The sequence below is a fragment of the Larus michahellis genome, chromosome 5 (assembly GCF_964199755.1).
Source record: "Larus michahellis chromosome 5, bLarMic1.1, whole genome shotgun sequence".
NCBI classification, from domain to species: Eukaryota; Metazoa; Chordata; class Aves; order Charadriiformes; family Laridae; genus Larus; species Larus michahellis.
Genome location: NC_133900.1, coordinates 44900503 through 44915295, shown reverse-complemented (window position 1 = coordinate 44915295; position 14793 = coordinate 44900503). Strand labels below are relative to the sequence as shown.

General features: G+C 39.7%; 1 protein-coding gene across 8 annotated transcripts in view; it reads right to left on the bottom strand.

Moving 5' to 3' along the window:
- The window catches only part of PALLD (palladin, cytoskeletal associated protein), a 198649-nt gene that overhangs the window by 65444 nt on the left and 118412 nt on the right, over nucleotides 1-14793 (bottom strand). The window contains exon 1 of one of the 8 annotated variants that reach the window (XM_074586954.1): nucleotides 1562-1681. The exons of the other annotated variants lie outside the window; for them this stretch is intronic. The gene's annotated coding sequence lies outside the window, so the exon portion shown is untranslated. Of the gene's footprint in view, nucleotides 1-1561; nucleotides 1682-14793 lie in introns of those variants that run through there. 8 annotated transcript variants of the gene reach the window in all.

Below are 14793 nucleotides of genomic sequence, written 5' to 3'. Positions count from 1 at the left end.
GTCCAGGAAAATTAGTACCAGAATATTATTTCACAGACAGTCGGTTTTTGCAGGTTTTGTTACCCATCCAAGGGCAGGATGCAACAGAATCTCTCTCAGAATCCTGTTCTCACAAGTATTTGCCCCCTTTTTCATAGTGAAGTGGTTTAGATGCAATCAACGGACATGGGCTGAGAGCCATTTAACTTTTTATATGTTTTTCCATCCTTCTGTTATCAGTTCTATATCTTAATCCTTCTATGTCTGGTATGCATTGTGAATCACAGACCCGCTCTGGATGCCTGGCGACTGTTGGGCTTCCTTAAGAACATCATCATAACTTTTCCCACCCCAGAACTTCAGTGTATTTTGGTGCATGGACTTGTGAGTGGACATAAAACTTTCCACACAATATGTAATACACCTTACAGAGTTAATTTCAGAAATACAAGGTTTGGTCCCAGGAATCAAGGTATCAGTTTAACACAGCCACAGAACTATGTGGAAAAACAGTTTCTTGACCTCAAAGCCTAATGAAACATTGAATGTGTCCGCTCCTATTTTTAGGTGTATGCTCTGCAGTGCCATATTCCTTAATATAAGGCTGACGAAAATGTTCCAACAGCAGACATTGGTTTCTCTTTGATAGCCAATGCATATCTCTGCTTTCCAAGTTTCTGTAAACACATCATTATAAGGAAGGCCAGTCTTTTCCCAGCCTTCTTTCTAATTATGCGCCTGCTGCCAGGAAACTTTCACATTTTTCTTCTTTTTTTTTTTTTTTTTTTCTTCACTACTAAAATTTAAACAAATGCCTGCTACAGACTTGGGAGAAGAAGAAAAAAAAAAAAATCTTCAAAGCTGTTACTGTTATAAGTTTCAAAGTTACTAAGTAACACCAAATTCCTTTGAATGCTCAACGATAAACATTCGGCAAAAAAGTTAACTACAACAGTACATCATTGCTAGGTCACCAAATATGTCTTCCTTACAGAGTAATGAATTCCACAGGACAACTCCCCCCTCCCCCCCCTTTCCCCCCCCCCAATATTTTGCTTGATTTTGGTTTAATTTTTGTAAGAAGTCATAGTAAGTTTTCTAAAACATCCAAGTCTCCTATTCATTGCCAACTCTCTTTTCATCCAGGAGTATCACCGGCTTCCTACAGAAGTCTTCTACAAAGAAGGCTGCGAAAACATTCCTATCTTACTACTCGGTCACATTTACTAACAAACTAACAACTAATTTAGCAAGTCTTGAAGTACGGAGATACACTCGGCTGCTGCCGCCACAACAGCATCCTTTCTGTATTTGGAAACACCAAGCGGATGGCCAAGGTCTGCAAATAAAGTGCACCAGCCAAACTCGAACGCACCCACAGACAATGTGCCAAACTAAAAGGGCAAGAAGCAGTCGTACGAAAAGGAAACACTCGGAAGAAACGCGGTCAGCCCGACTCGATCACAGCAACGACTTCATTTGCCCTGATGCCCTCGCTTTCTCTCCATCACCGCTTCGCTTCGCCTCACCCGCAGAAAACGCGTCCCGTGCGAACTCAGGAAAAAGCATCCTGCCATCTTACCTCGGCAACGCTTGCGCGGGCCGTTATCACATACCCGAGCGCAAGTTTTAGAGGGGCGGCGGGAGCGGAGCTGGGCGGCGGAGCGGGAGCGGCGCGGCTACCGTAGGTACCCGGCACTATATAAGGGCGGGCGGCGCAGGCAGCGCGCCGTGACTCAGGGAGCCTCCGCCGGCGCGTCCCACTCCGGCGGCTTCACGTTAAGAGTCCCGCCGCCAGCCCGCGCTCCCCCGCGCCTGCGAGAGGCGTTACCGGGCTGCTGGGAACGGCAGGGAAATGCGGGCTTCCCGCAGCGAATCGCCATCGGGATCGTCTTTCCCTCATGCTGCAGACTAAGTCTTAATTACTCTGCCATGGGAGCTGCAAGAACTGGGAGGTTTTGATACGCTTTTTGCCAAAAAAGGCTCGGGTCCCATGCTGGAAGTTCACTTTCTTCCCCCCAGGAACTCGGCATCCATAGCCAGCAGAAAAGCTTGAGAAATCTCTGATAAAACAGAAGCAGACGCTGCAGCTGCCTGGAAAGCAGAGGAAAACAGCCATACTGCCCTACAGCTGCACAAAAACGTCGCCACGAGAGTTTACATTAGCTTTTCTGCGTAGGAAAAGTTTCCATGATCTCCACAACATTTTTGTCTGCACAACAGAGCTGGTGGGATGGCTGCATGTTTTAATGTAGAACTGCAGAGGCAATGTCTCAAGTCATTCTTCTAAGCTTTTTAATAATTTTCTGTTCCTTTTTAAATAACGCTTTTGCCACTGCGCATCACTGCCAAGTCCCTGAATTTTCAGGTTAAACTGAATTTGAAGCTTTTTTCAGAAAAAACGTATCACTATTGCACGCTTTAGTCACCTGTTTTATAAACAAACTCCTGTGTTGTCTTCACCTGTTAAAGGATATCATCAGAGTTCAGAGAAGATTTACAATATGTTACAAAAATCATGCTATTTTGCAGTCTAATTATGCAAAACCATCCAGAGTGCCAACAATTACTGTAAATACATAAATTACTACTGTATATTCCACTAAGGGCATCACTTGGAGGTAGTTGCGTCTTTTTTTTCCTTCTTTTTTCCACAAGGAGACGAAGACTGAAGAACAGATTCTGTTGTTGGTTCACATACCCTTCCTACCAGAACCCACTTGGTCTGGATCCAGTGCTTTCTTACAGATTACATGCCAACATCAGTTTCATAAGTAATCACAGAACACAACTAATCATTAGTAACATCTACTTAAACATCTGCTTAAAACAAGATGGACAATCTCAAAAGACACGTCTATAAAACCTCTATTCTCAAGTCCACAGAGGTCATCAAGAACACTTGAATGTTCTACAACGTGGACAGCAAAAAGTGTACGAACATGCTGCCTTTTATCTCACTACTATTAAATAACCTGGACAATGGTTAAGAGATATTAAAACAGCTGAAAGTAAGGGTGCTTCTCTTTCTCTTTTTAGCTCCACTTTCCAATCGGTGTGTATTGCAGTCCAGCTCTAGATGCCTGGAATCTGTTGGGCTTACACAAGAACATCACCAAACTATTTTCCTCCAGCTGGTATGAACCCCCAAGATAAGCAAGACCTGTACCTGAGACACTTCATTCTACGGTGGATGATGCAGAACAAGGTGGCACTGAAATTTCCCCTGCTTACTCAACCCCCTTCACCCTTTTCACCACCCAACCCTCTTTAGGACTCAGAACTCACTCTGCAACACTCAACGGCTCCCAGAACAACACAGGGAGAACACAGCAAAGCTGCCATCTAGGAAAAAGGGAGGGGGAAATAAAGCATCTCCCCAGTGCTAGAACAGAGTGTGACATGCCAGACCCCAGCAGCGAGAAGACTGGCACTGCACTAGCACTCTGTTTCCAATTCTGGTACGTGACTATGGGGAAGAAGCACGGTAGCTCATACACATAGTATTAAAGATAGCACAAAGATAAAAAGAGCATCACTCATCACTGATCAGGTCTCTATATGATTTTGGCTAAGTATGCTGGTCAAGGAGAGTATTTTATCTAACACGCAGAACACAGTTCAGCCAGTAATACCTGCAGGTAACGTAACACATACAACAAAGAACAGACTGATGTACAAGAGGAAAAGCCAATTATAGAAAAACTGTATTTGGACATCACGTGTCTTAACTGCACCTTCTCCTTTGTATTTGATTATAACAGAGTGAGTTAATAGTGCAGTAAAGACAACTGAGTGCTCTGACATTTTCTTCTGTCACAGCTCTTACATTGCACATATTTTGCACATATGTTCCAGGAATTTTGGAGAAGAATTTTATGTCTATGCATGTATGCTCATGTGCACTTCACAGGGATGGAAGATGAAAGCAAAAAGACAGCTTGTGCACATCAGCTTAGTTCAAGACACTTGCTTCACTGTGACTCCACAAGCATAACTGGGCACGGAAAGTGAAAACGAAGCTCAACTTACTGGGAACCAAACAAGAGGCACAAAGTGAGATAGAGATCCAAAGAGAAAGGAAACAAAACCATATGCTTAACTTAAAGCTTAATGTGATCTGTGATTCTTTCTTGTAAACAACTTTGCCTATCATTCCAGCTCCAGGAACATTTGTTTCTAGTTTAAGGAGTTTCAAACTGTATGTACAGCAAGACTGGCAAACTAAAATGAGGGAAAACAATTTATATGTAAAAAGACAATTGCATACAACTCCGCTGAAGTCCTAATATTTAAATGAAATATTTAAAATGTAATGACGATTACAACAGTTTTGGGAAAAATGCAGTAAAAACCCCAACAGTTAATTTCTGTGAACTAGTGGAGGTAATGGTAAATGCCATTAGTAAAACAGGCAAACACCAAACTGCCTGAAGTCATATAAGGGTTCTTTTTGCTAGCGTTCATTCAAACTTTGACAATCTTCACAAAATGAAGATTCACGTTTTATACCACCCTGTAAATAAAATGAAATTAGTATCGCTTAAAGTATGAAAACTAAAAAGGATGACTTCATGAAAAAAAGCTGAAAACGCAGAGAGAAAACCTTACGCCAAGTAATTACATCTGCAGAATTTTAGTGAAAACAAATGAAGATAAAACAACTCAACAGACTTCCCTAAACTACTACAGAATAATTCATAGTACTCAAAAGCAACATTTTTGCTTGCAGTGTATCTTCAACGAAGGAGGTGTATTTTAATAGAATATACATACATTGTTATCCACAACAGCTAGTTGCCAGGTGCTACTACAATACAAATAACTCCACGCCTCTATTTCCTTTCTTCTATTTGCCTACTTGTTTTTTCTTCATTATGATATGCAAAATTTTAGCATCCTAGCTGCTGAATAAGAAAGACATTAAAAGCTACACTGCAGTGTGCAGTTCTGATCATTCTAGTTAAGACCAGATCTCTCAAATTCTTTAAATCAAAACAGGATGTTTTTCCAAAAAGAAAACAACCAAAAAAACCCACTAAAAAATTCTGAGGTCTAGCAAGAAGTTTTGATTGAGATTCAAATGGTCTTTTCTAGATGGGGGAGATACATGACATGTGATTCTTTTGGTCTTAAAAACTGAAAATTAATTAAAGAGGCCTATAAATCAACCCAGAGAGTATTCAGCTAGCCACAACGGAGATCTGCATCATATTACAGTCCAAACATTGTTAAGCTCAGATGGAAATGGCAATAACACAGGCACTGAAGGACTAGAAGAGAGAACTGAAAGAGTTTACAAGCTTTCAAACTGATTCATATGCAGCTGATTGAATTCAATGATTTATGGACGCCAATTCAGCAATCTCCCTGTTTTTCTTACATAAAGGAAATGCATCCCACTTACACTAGCTATGCAAAATAAGCTTTGACATGCCAAACATTGTGGATTTTTATTTTTTTATTTAAAACAAAAAAAGTCTCTGTAAAATTACATCCCCTCCCCTACTGCACTTGAGAACATTTAAAAGCTTTGAGTGGGGATTACTAAACCAGGAACAGGACACAGATTTTCCTGTAATGCATGAAAGTTTGAGATTTCTTTAGAAAGCCAGAATGCAAATTTAGGTTTTCCTAAAAACAAAAGGGACTAATTACACCTCTGAAATGGCAATTGCTAAACATGTACCAGTCCAAAGCATTCAGCACTGTTTCAAAATCTCTTGAATCCTGTATTACAAGCATCCTGTACTACCTAACTTTGCTGGTGTTGGCAGAGACTGAGGCCATAACTGTAAATTGCTTTGTTTGGTATTATTTCCTGTTGGCGAAATTCACATTGTCTGAACTAGGAGTACCAAGTTGTTTGTGGCTTCTGTTTTTCTTAGCACTTATGGAAAATAAAGGATCACATGTTTGGTACAAGAAAGATTATTTAAGCAAACATTTCCCATCACTTTCAATTCTGTCAATACACACCATCAAAGTTATATGTTTTACAGACAGGAAACCATACCTAGAGCCAACATTTGAAAGCAAATCATACTGCAAAGTCTCTGATCTATTAAAACATGATTCAACAAAAATAAAGTGAAAGGAGGACCTCTTCCCAAACTTCTTATTACACACAGAGGAAAACAAAAATTAGAAGTTTCTATTGCTGAGACAATTTTCATAAGAAAGCAATTACCATTTTAATGGACATATATGTATACACACACATGTGTGTATATGTACATAGTGATGAAGTGACTCATGCTTAAGTCTTCTTTGTTATAATACGAATTACTTCATCTTTTGGACTAAAATAGCAAGGGTCTTCAGGGTACAAAATTGTTTAAATGAAACTGATTAGACTTACTCTGTAACCCATATGATGTCACGAAAAAAAAGTGGGTCTACTACATACGCACTTTCTAACAAGGAACTGGAACAGTAATGGTTGAACAACAAGCATATAGAGAAGCGAAGTGTCCCAATGGCTTCCTTAAAGTACCGAGATACTTTGTTACTCGCATTCTTAGTCTGTTCTGACCATAAATAATCCATAAGAATTTCCTGGCCTGCACAACTACTGCTATGGCGATGTGCACGAGCTCTTGAAATAGCTACATTAAAATATAACAAAATATAACCCAGAAAACGATTCATTCATCAGACTGAAAAGGATTTTGACCTGTGTTAAGCTGCCAGTTTCACTAAGACCACAAAGGAGATCTATTTTGTAAGTTTTTGTCCAATTTCTTGTCTCTCCCAAGCTGTGCAGTTCATTCTGCCCTGTATTTGTTTCCCAACTCTTGCAGCTTTTCCTTACACTTTCACTCTCTCTCACTCTACTACTTTCACCAGATTCTCTATTTTTTATTAATGAAATAAATTACAAGGACACCTGTAATATTCTTCTGTTTCAATCAACATATCAGGATCAAGAGCAAAATAACCTTGCGTAAGGCTTACCCTCTGTGGTTTTGTTAGCATTGTATCTATAGCTTCTTCTTTATTTCACAGTAAAATTGGCATAACACTCTTCAGCTGCGATATTGAAATCACATTTGCAAGCATCACTATGGGTCTGTGACAGGTCTACCTACACTTCAGATGCTGAAATTGTTAGGAGGATTATATAAAGTCACAGATGGTTATAGCAACTCAAATGTCACCCATAAGTCCCTCCAAGTTCCCAACTCAAATCGCAACACTACATTCGCTCCTTTAATACTCCTGATATGCCAATAATGAGTGTGTTGTATCTTTCAATTAGTTACACTTTAGTAACTTACAGCTGCTATAATTAGGAGGCCTGTCAGTAAAGACAGAGAAGCTGTTTCTTCTGAGTCAGGCTTCCGCGCAATATTTAAAATGTTTTTCAGTAGCTGTTTATGAGCTGATCTGGTCACAATTTCAAGATCAAGGCATAACTTACTTCCTTTCATCAGGATGTCAAGCTCATAGTGCATGTAATTGTTTGCTATAAAGGCTGTGAATTTAGGAGACATTCTGTTACTAACGTTTTTAAACCACAGCAAACAGGCCAGTATGTTAAACGTTCCTGCCGAAGTTTGTGCCCACAGCTATTTAGCTTTCTCTGTTCTAGCTTTCACACAGTCAGCAGAGATTACAGCTGCTCCCTCATCTACTGAATGTTTCTGTTGTGTTAATTCTTCCTGCTCTGAGTAAGTCTGAAGTGAGAAGGTGAATGGTGTTCTGTGCCTTTTCCCACCAGGAATAAGACCTTTTAAATTCAGCCCATACAAGCAGAAAAAAAACCCCCAAATGTCCCAAAATACTAGGGATTACGATTGCAGGTTATGAATTTCATACCTATGTTTAAAACAGTAGCTTACTCGCTTTTCTGACATCACAGAATATTTTGCCACCAAGTCATTTTGTTATGATTTGCTTATCTATCGGCATTGTCAGGATGTTTTTTTTCAGTACTCATTTTCTTCCCTTTCTCCCTTTCCTACTGTTCTCAACTGCAAAGACACCTCAGTGTCTCAGGGGTGCATAGACACCTTTTCTAGATTAATTTCTAAGTTTTCATTAGAACACTGCAGTAAACAAAAACTCATAATGTGTTTTCGTAATGCCTGAAATTATCTACAATGGGGTTTTTTTCCCCTGGCAGACTCATTTATCTTCAGGCTGCTAACGAACGGGGCTGCCAAAGACCCCTCCTTTATAAACAAAAATCTATAAAGACCTTTCAGAAACATGAGAAAATATGACAAACACAGCTTGCGTTCTTCAGCTTTGCTGGCAGAAGATTACAGAAGGACGACGACAAGTTCGTGAGCCTTGATGCCCTGTATTTACCACTTCGCTTTTCACAACGGAAAGCGGCCTCCTGCAGACAGACTGCTTCCCCGGCTTCCCCGCCATCTCCCCCCCTTCCTCCAACCTCTGCTCGTATTCTGAAATCCTCCAGCTCCAACTTCCTTATTTGGTTGCCGGCACTGTTCTTTGTCTGCCTGAACCCCTCCGGGCCGCGCCGCCCCCGGCTCGGCCGCGGCCCGGGCTCCAGCGGGGCCACCCCGCCCGGGCCCCGGGCGAGCAGCGGCCATGCCCATGTAAGGAGCACCTTCCCCGGGCGCCGGCGGCAGGGGGGGAACGGGGGGGCGGCCCGCCGCGGGCAGAGGCCTCGCACCGCCGCTCTCAGGCCGGCTTCCAGCGGGGATCCTCCCGACAAGCGCCGTCCAACTATTTCTGGTTCCTCGCCTCGCCCCCCTGGAGCGGCCGGTACCTCTAAGAGCCCGAAGCCGCCGCGGGTTTCCCGGGCGGTACCGCTTTTGAGGCTGCCGGAGCGGGGTGTGCGCGAAACCACTGGCAGCAAGACAAAGGGAAATGAAGTTACAGAGTTCCAGTGTGAAAACTCACGGATTCTTGCCATGCTTCTCATTGCTCTTTAGAACAGGTTACGGCGTGTCCTTTAGGGATTTAACCGGTGCTTTCTGCAGAGAAAAAGGAACCCCTCAACAGTGCTACCTGTTTTTTAAGAAGTGGCTGTTCTGTTATGCTACGTGAAGAAAGCAAGCGAGACTAGTTTTACTAGCAAAATATCCCTAAACTCTTTTAAGTGGCATCATAAAGGTGGCATACCTGCTGGCAGTCGGTGTAAATTGGCTAGCAGAACTCTCCCTACTCTTATTACTGTTGCTTGAGACTTAGTTTTAGTAGCGCATCAGGTACTTCATGAGAAAGAATTTACAGTGTAACTCTAAAGTAAGACCAGCAGCGAGCAAGGAAGAACACTTAAATAAAAGAATTAGCTCTGCCCGTCACTGTATTTTTTGTTCACATCTTTTAGATTTAGTCTTTTTGAAGTGGAATACCACACAGGCATTTATGTAACAGTCATTTTTTAAAAAAATGCCAAGGAATCCTGCAGGAAGTGATTCCTTTCTTTAAATTTAAATGCGAAAATGGTAACAGTTCAGGACAATATATACTGAATATGTCCACAGTGACAACTGAAACAAACACAGTTAATATGCGGATATCTCTATCTGACTAAGGAAATTATTGAGCTGTGACTCCTTAAAAGGAATACGCTTTATGAAGTGATTATTCAAAATTAGTAAAAGTCCTGTGACATAGTCTTCCCTAAGGCAGCATGACAAGAAACAGTATTTTGCAACAAATTAAAGAAGAAGTTGTAGCTAAACTTCTAACTTTCTAGTTCTGTTGGGGAGTCTGGAAGCATTCCCATATGTCTCAATATGGTTCCTTTAGTATTAGGTTGTGAAAAGAAGTCCTTAAGTAATGCCAAAAGCTCTTCCATTATTGCAAGCTCCTTTGGATGTTTGGGTGAAGCAGAAAACAAGTAGCAGACTGGAACAAAGAGAGCACTGCGCTAAGTCACTGATGTACAGGGCAATAGTGACTGCTCCTGGGCACAAGTGCATGAAAAAAAATTAATTAGGGAGAGTACAAAGGTGCATTTATAACCACCTTCCCGTAACACTCGTTCAGCTGCACCCAACACATTAAGCCAGTTGTATTTTTAGCTCAACAGAAAACCGACTCTGGTATTTTAACATTGCATTCTTGCCCTCAACAGAGGCCTGAACAAGTTTGTTTATTTGTAAGAAACTCTCAAACTAGAAGAACTTAAGGAAACTGCTTAGTAAGATTAGCAGAATAAGAAATATATTGACCACATCATATTTTCATTACATACATAAACTACCATGCTAAAATGCACCTCAGGAAAAAAAAAACCAACCCACCAATCAACTTATGGCAAAGTAAGAAACATATAGGAACAATTTAGTAGAATTTATGTCCAGAAAAATCTCCTGCTTTCAAGTTATCTGTTTTGAGATAAATGAAATTAAAACATCCATAACTGACAAAGAAAATGCTAGAATTAAAATCCAAAATACAGAAATGCTTTAAGAATAAATTAAACAAAAGTCTTAAGGACATATGATTGTCAAATAGTAATTTAAAACAAAATGGATATCTCATGGAGGTCATCCTCTGGATTGCTAAGGGCTGCAAGCACTACTGGTTTATTTCAGAACAACTCCATCATCTCCAGCAGGTGTTCAGGCTACTGACAAATAACTCACTGCTGATTCTGCAAACAATTTGCCATCAAGGCCCTGTCATCTGACATCAGTTCTTCTGAATGGAACAAATGACACTATAACATATACGTTCAGGATAGGAGGACATACCCTTCCACCTTTGAGGTGCTGCTCTACATTTGTTTTTTTGCTGCTGTGCCATATTTTCCTTCTGCAAATAAAAGTATCTTTCTGCTGAATGAGGAACTCACAATGCTCTCAGGAAAGCTATCTAAAAATGTGGATAAATGCAGATGAAAGCTTAGGCCTCTACCCTTGCAGAAAGGATGATCTCCCAGAGATCTGGAAGTTACTACTCAACTGACTTTCAATGATAATTCCAAACCTCTCTCTGTCTGGTCAAACAGGTTTCAAAGTACAGGTTTGTCTCTCTCTAAATACTCCACATAGTTAAATTGCTACCATTGACCCCAGTGGCAATCTTTCAGCCAGTAGAGCATACGTGTTCCCCAAGCTGTCTTCTCATTTTGGTAGCTGCCAATTTGTGTTTGCACAATTGAATCCTTCCTTCTTCTCCCGCAGTGAACCCTCCCACTCAAACTGCTCCACTGTAAAACTGCACACAGTAAATCGACGGTTGCAACTAGACTGAGCCATGGCCGAGTCTTTCTCCCGGGCTTGAAGTGCTGCCCTCGAAGAACCACACAGTCTGCTGTCCCACCTGCACTTCTGCCAGAGTGTACTTGTGCTGTCCAGCCCCACATCAATGTTATGGCAGTATTAAGTAGTCAAAAAACCTGAAGGCTCTGCAGGAGTAGTAGAATAGAAATGTGCCAGGAACGATCACATCATTAACCCAATGGGCCTGAGTACTTCTATCATCTGAATACGAAGCTATTAAGTCCGGTGCACAACCATTTATTAGGTTTAGAATACTGGCAACAACTCTTTCAACCTGCTGCTGGGGAGCGCTGAATTCATAAACTATAAAATCCTTTATGAATATTAAAGGAATTATGAAAACAATCAAAAAACCCAAGCACTTTATCAGTAAAATAAAACTGAATTTCTGTACTTGTGTTCAGCCTTGTAATAAAAATTAAGAATACTGGCATAACTGCTAAAACTTTTAGTAATATTGTAAAACATATTCAATAACACATAATCGTATTTCTCAGACTTAACACCTTATCATATTCTGGATGTAGAGATACACATACTGCTAATAATATATTTTAATACAGCACTTCAACAAATCTCCTGCCAAAGTATGTGAATATACATTGACTTAACTGATAAAAATTACTCTTTACAGATCTGTTGTACCTAGACACCTGAAACCTGAACACCATTTTTTGTTTTTGTTTGGAGGAAAGGGGTTTGGTTTTGTTTTTTAAAACATAAGTGATGTGGAAAAAGAGGCACATATGATGAACAGCGACAGACTCAGCACAGTTCTGCGTGGAGTTCAACCAGTTATCTCTTGCTCTTTTGAGAATTGAGAGTTTACTTCTAACTTTGGTTACTTTCTTTTAAACACTTACTTTTATTTGGGCAAGAAGATATATTTTGTCAAGCCTTATCCTTTGGCTACTTAGTTTCTTCAGAAGCCTTTTGAAATGGACTGTGTTGAAAACCTTTGGAAATCCAGTGGACTGTATCAACTAGACTTGACTCATCCACGTGGCTTTTGTTGATTCTTCCAAATAGTTTTAGTAGATTTATGAGGTGCTACTTCTGTTTGCAAAATATTTTTTTTCTCCCCAAAATGTCACATTATGTTAATGATTTTATTATTCTAATTTCTTTATGCTAGATCATACCACTATTTCTATATAATCTACTAATTTTTCAGATACTGGGCTCATTAGTCAAGAGTCCCCTGAAACTCCCCAAAAACTCTTTAAAAATCAGTGCTATATTTGCTGCCTTCAGTTTATTAGCTAAATATACTATTTCAAAACATGGTCCCAAATTGCTTTGGCCAATGTGTAATCTGTAGGCTTCATACATTTTTCTTTTTTTAAACATTTTAGATACTCTTCAAAGAAACACATGTCCACATTGAAACCAAGATAGTACTGCTTGCTGCAAATTTCTCCCAGAACTTTCATGGAAAGACATGGAATGCACACAACCAAGTGTATAGACACCCATAGGCAGCCACACAGATATGGGCAAAAAATGATTATTGCTCAGTTTAAAATTAATCTGTGCGGTTTAGCTGACCATTAAAATATGTTTGCATGGAATCACAAGATAGATAGAGAGTAGACATTTCTAATTCAGCATTTTCACCATGATAAGAAAAACAGACAGCTGATACAAGAAAGAACTCTGCAACATGCGCTACTTGCCTGAACTTAGTGTCGCATTAAATATTTAAACATAACTGTGCAGAAAGGCTTATCATATCTAAAAATATATATATTTTTTCCAAGTATCACAGATTTTTGTTGACTAAACGTAACAGGGACTCTAAAAGAAATGCCATCTTTTACTGAAACCAAAAAACATTTGCTTAATATCAAGACTTCGGTCAGAAATATTTAATTACTACACATAAATTTATTGCTTGAATTGAATTCTCATTTAACCTTAATGCATGCTTTTTTGATTACAGACCCATGTGAGCAACATTAACAATATATATATGGATATATATATGAATGAAAACCATGCATTCAGCGCAGAAGTACTAAAACATATCCTCATCCTTTGTAGGGGTCATGTTTATTGGATGCTCAGGAGAAGGACAGAACTTTTGAGCAACCAAAACCCACTATATTGTACAACAAAAAAGCATACATCCTGAAGTCCGGGACTGTCAAAGCACAACATGTTACAGACCTAATTTTGTCCTTTAGAAACTATGTTTCTTCTTCCTAGACATTACAACATATTTAAAGGGGAAAAAAAAGACTTCAATAGTAATTTGCAATAACTGATCTTATGGGTAATGTACTCCTAGTGGGAGTTCAGAATGACTTAGTGTGAAGATTTGTGGACAAGATTTTTATGCTCTGTTTACATTTTCTGGGAGCTTAAGAGAAAACAGTCTGAAATAAGCTGCAGCTAACATGCTACAGGAAATGAAGGAAGAGAACCAGACTTCTCAAGAAAGATTTACATTTATATAATGGTGATGGCTATGTTTTGGCTTAGAAAAAGGAATGCAATTGTTCTGAAATACACAGAAAAGCTGTTGCCTGGTGCTTCTCCTTACTTAGTGGATCATGAACCACTCCAACACTGTATCAAAATGCTTTTTAAGAGAGCTCTTTCACCACTGTATGGTCCTTTGTTTACAGACCAAAATTTCTTGTATCAGCAAGTCCTCTCTCTCTATGGTAACCAAAGAGACACTAAACAGCACAACCCTCACCTATGCCAAAGGTGTTGGTGTGAAACCCACCAGGGCATTTTCCATGCTTACACGAGAAAGTGTTCAGTTTGTTGGTATGTAGTAATATGCTCTTCAAAGTATAGCACCGTCTCTTATTAAAGATGTCCACAGCACGTTGCTAGAACCTGCAATCACTTGCTTACAGCTTTGCAAAATTTCCATTTGTGCTGAAATAATCCCATGGCAAACATCTGATCAGAATATTTTTGTTGTCTTTTTTTAACAGTTTTATACAAAGAAGTTTTAGGTGCCTTTGAAATTAAAGCTTTGAAGTAGAAATTAATGAAAAGGGAATGTACTTCTTACATCTTAAGGATGTTCTAGCATGTGAACACTTCTGTGCAGAACTAGTTTATTTGGCAGAGGATCTTACTAGTGCCAGAAATAAGTCTTTTTTTGATACATGAAACTATGCCTATATTTGGCTAGATCACGAGCTCTTTTATTTAAAACCAACCAAACAAAACCCCTTCCTACCAAAAATTAAGCTTTGCACATGCCCAGTATGACATCAGAATTTCCAGCCAGACTTTTTCCAGCAGGTCAGAAATCCATGGATCATACTCAGAGGATGGTCTACTCTAGATCTCTGGACTGTTAGTGGCTTAGCAGGACTTTCCTAGAAATCCCATTCTGAATCACAGATACGAGGCATGAGAACTGAAAACAAGGAGTTTGTCTCGACTCTTTTCCCAACATTTGCTCAGGATGACAACTGGGCAACTGGATGAGATTCTGTATGAAGGTGAGAGTAAAGATTAAAGAGAATCATTAGAAGACTATACAACTAACTTCTTGTACTTGACTTTATGAACTTCTTTTCACGTAATTTTTTGTGATATGTATGGGTAGAAATGGATGAATAAACTTCTCCAA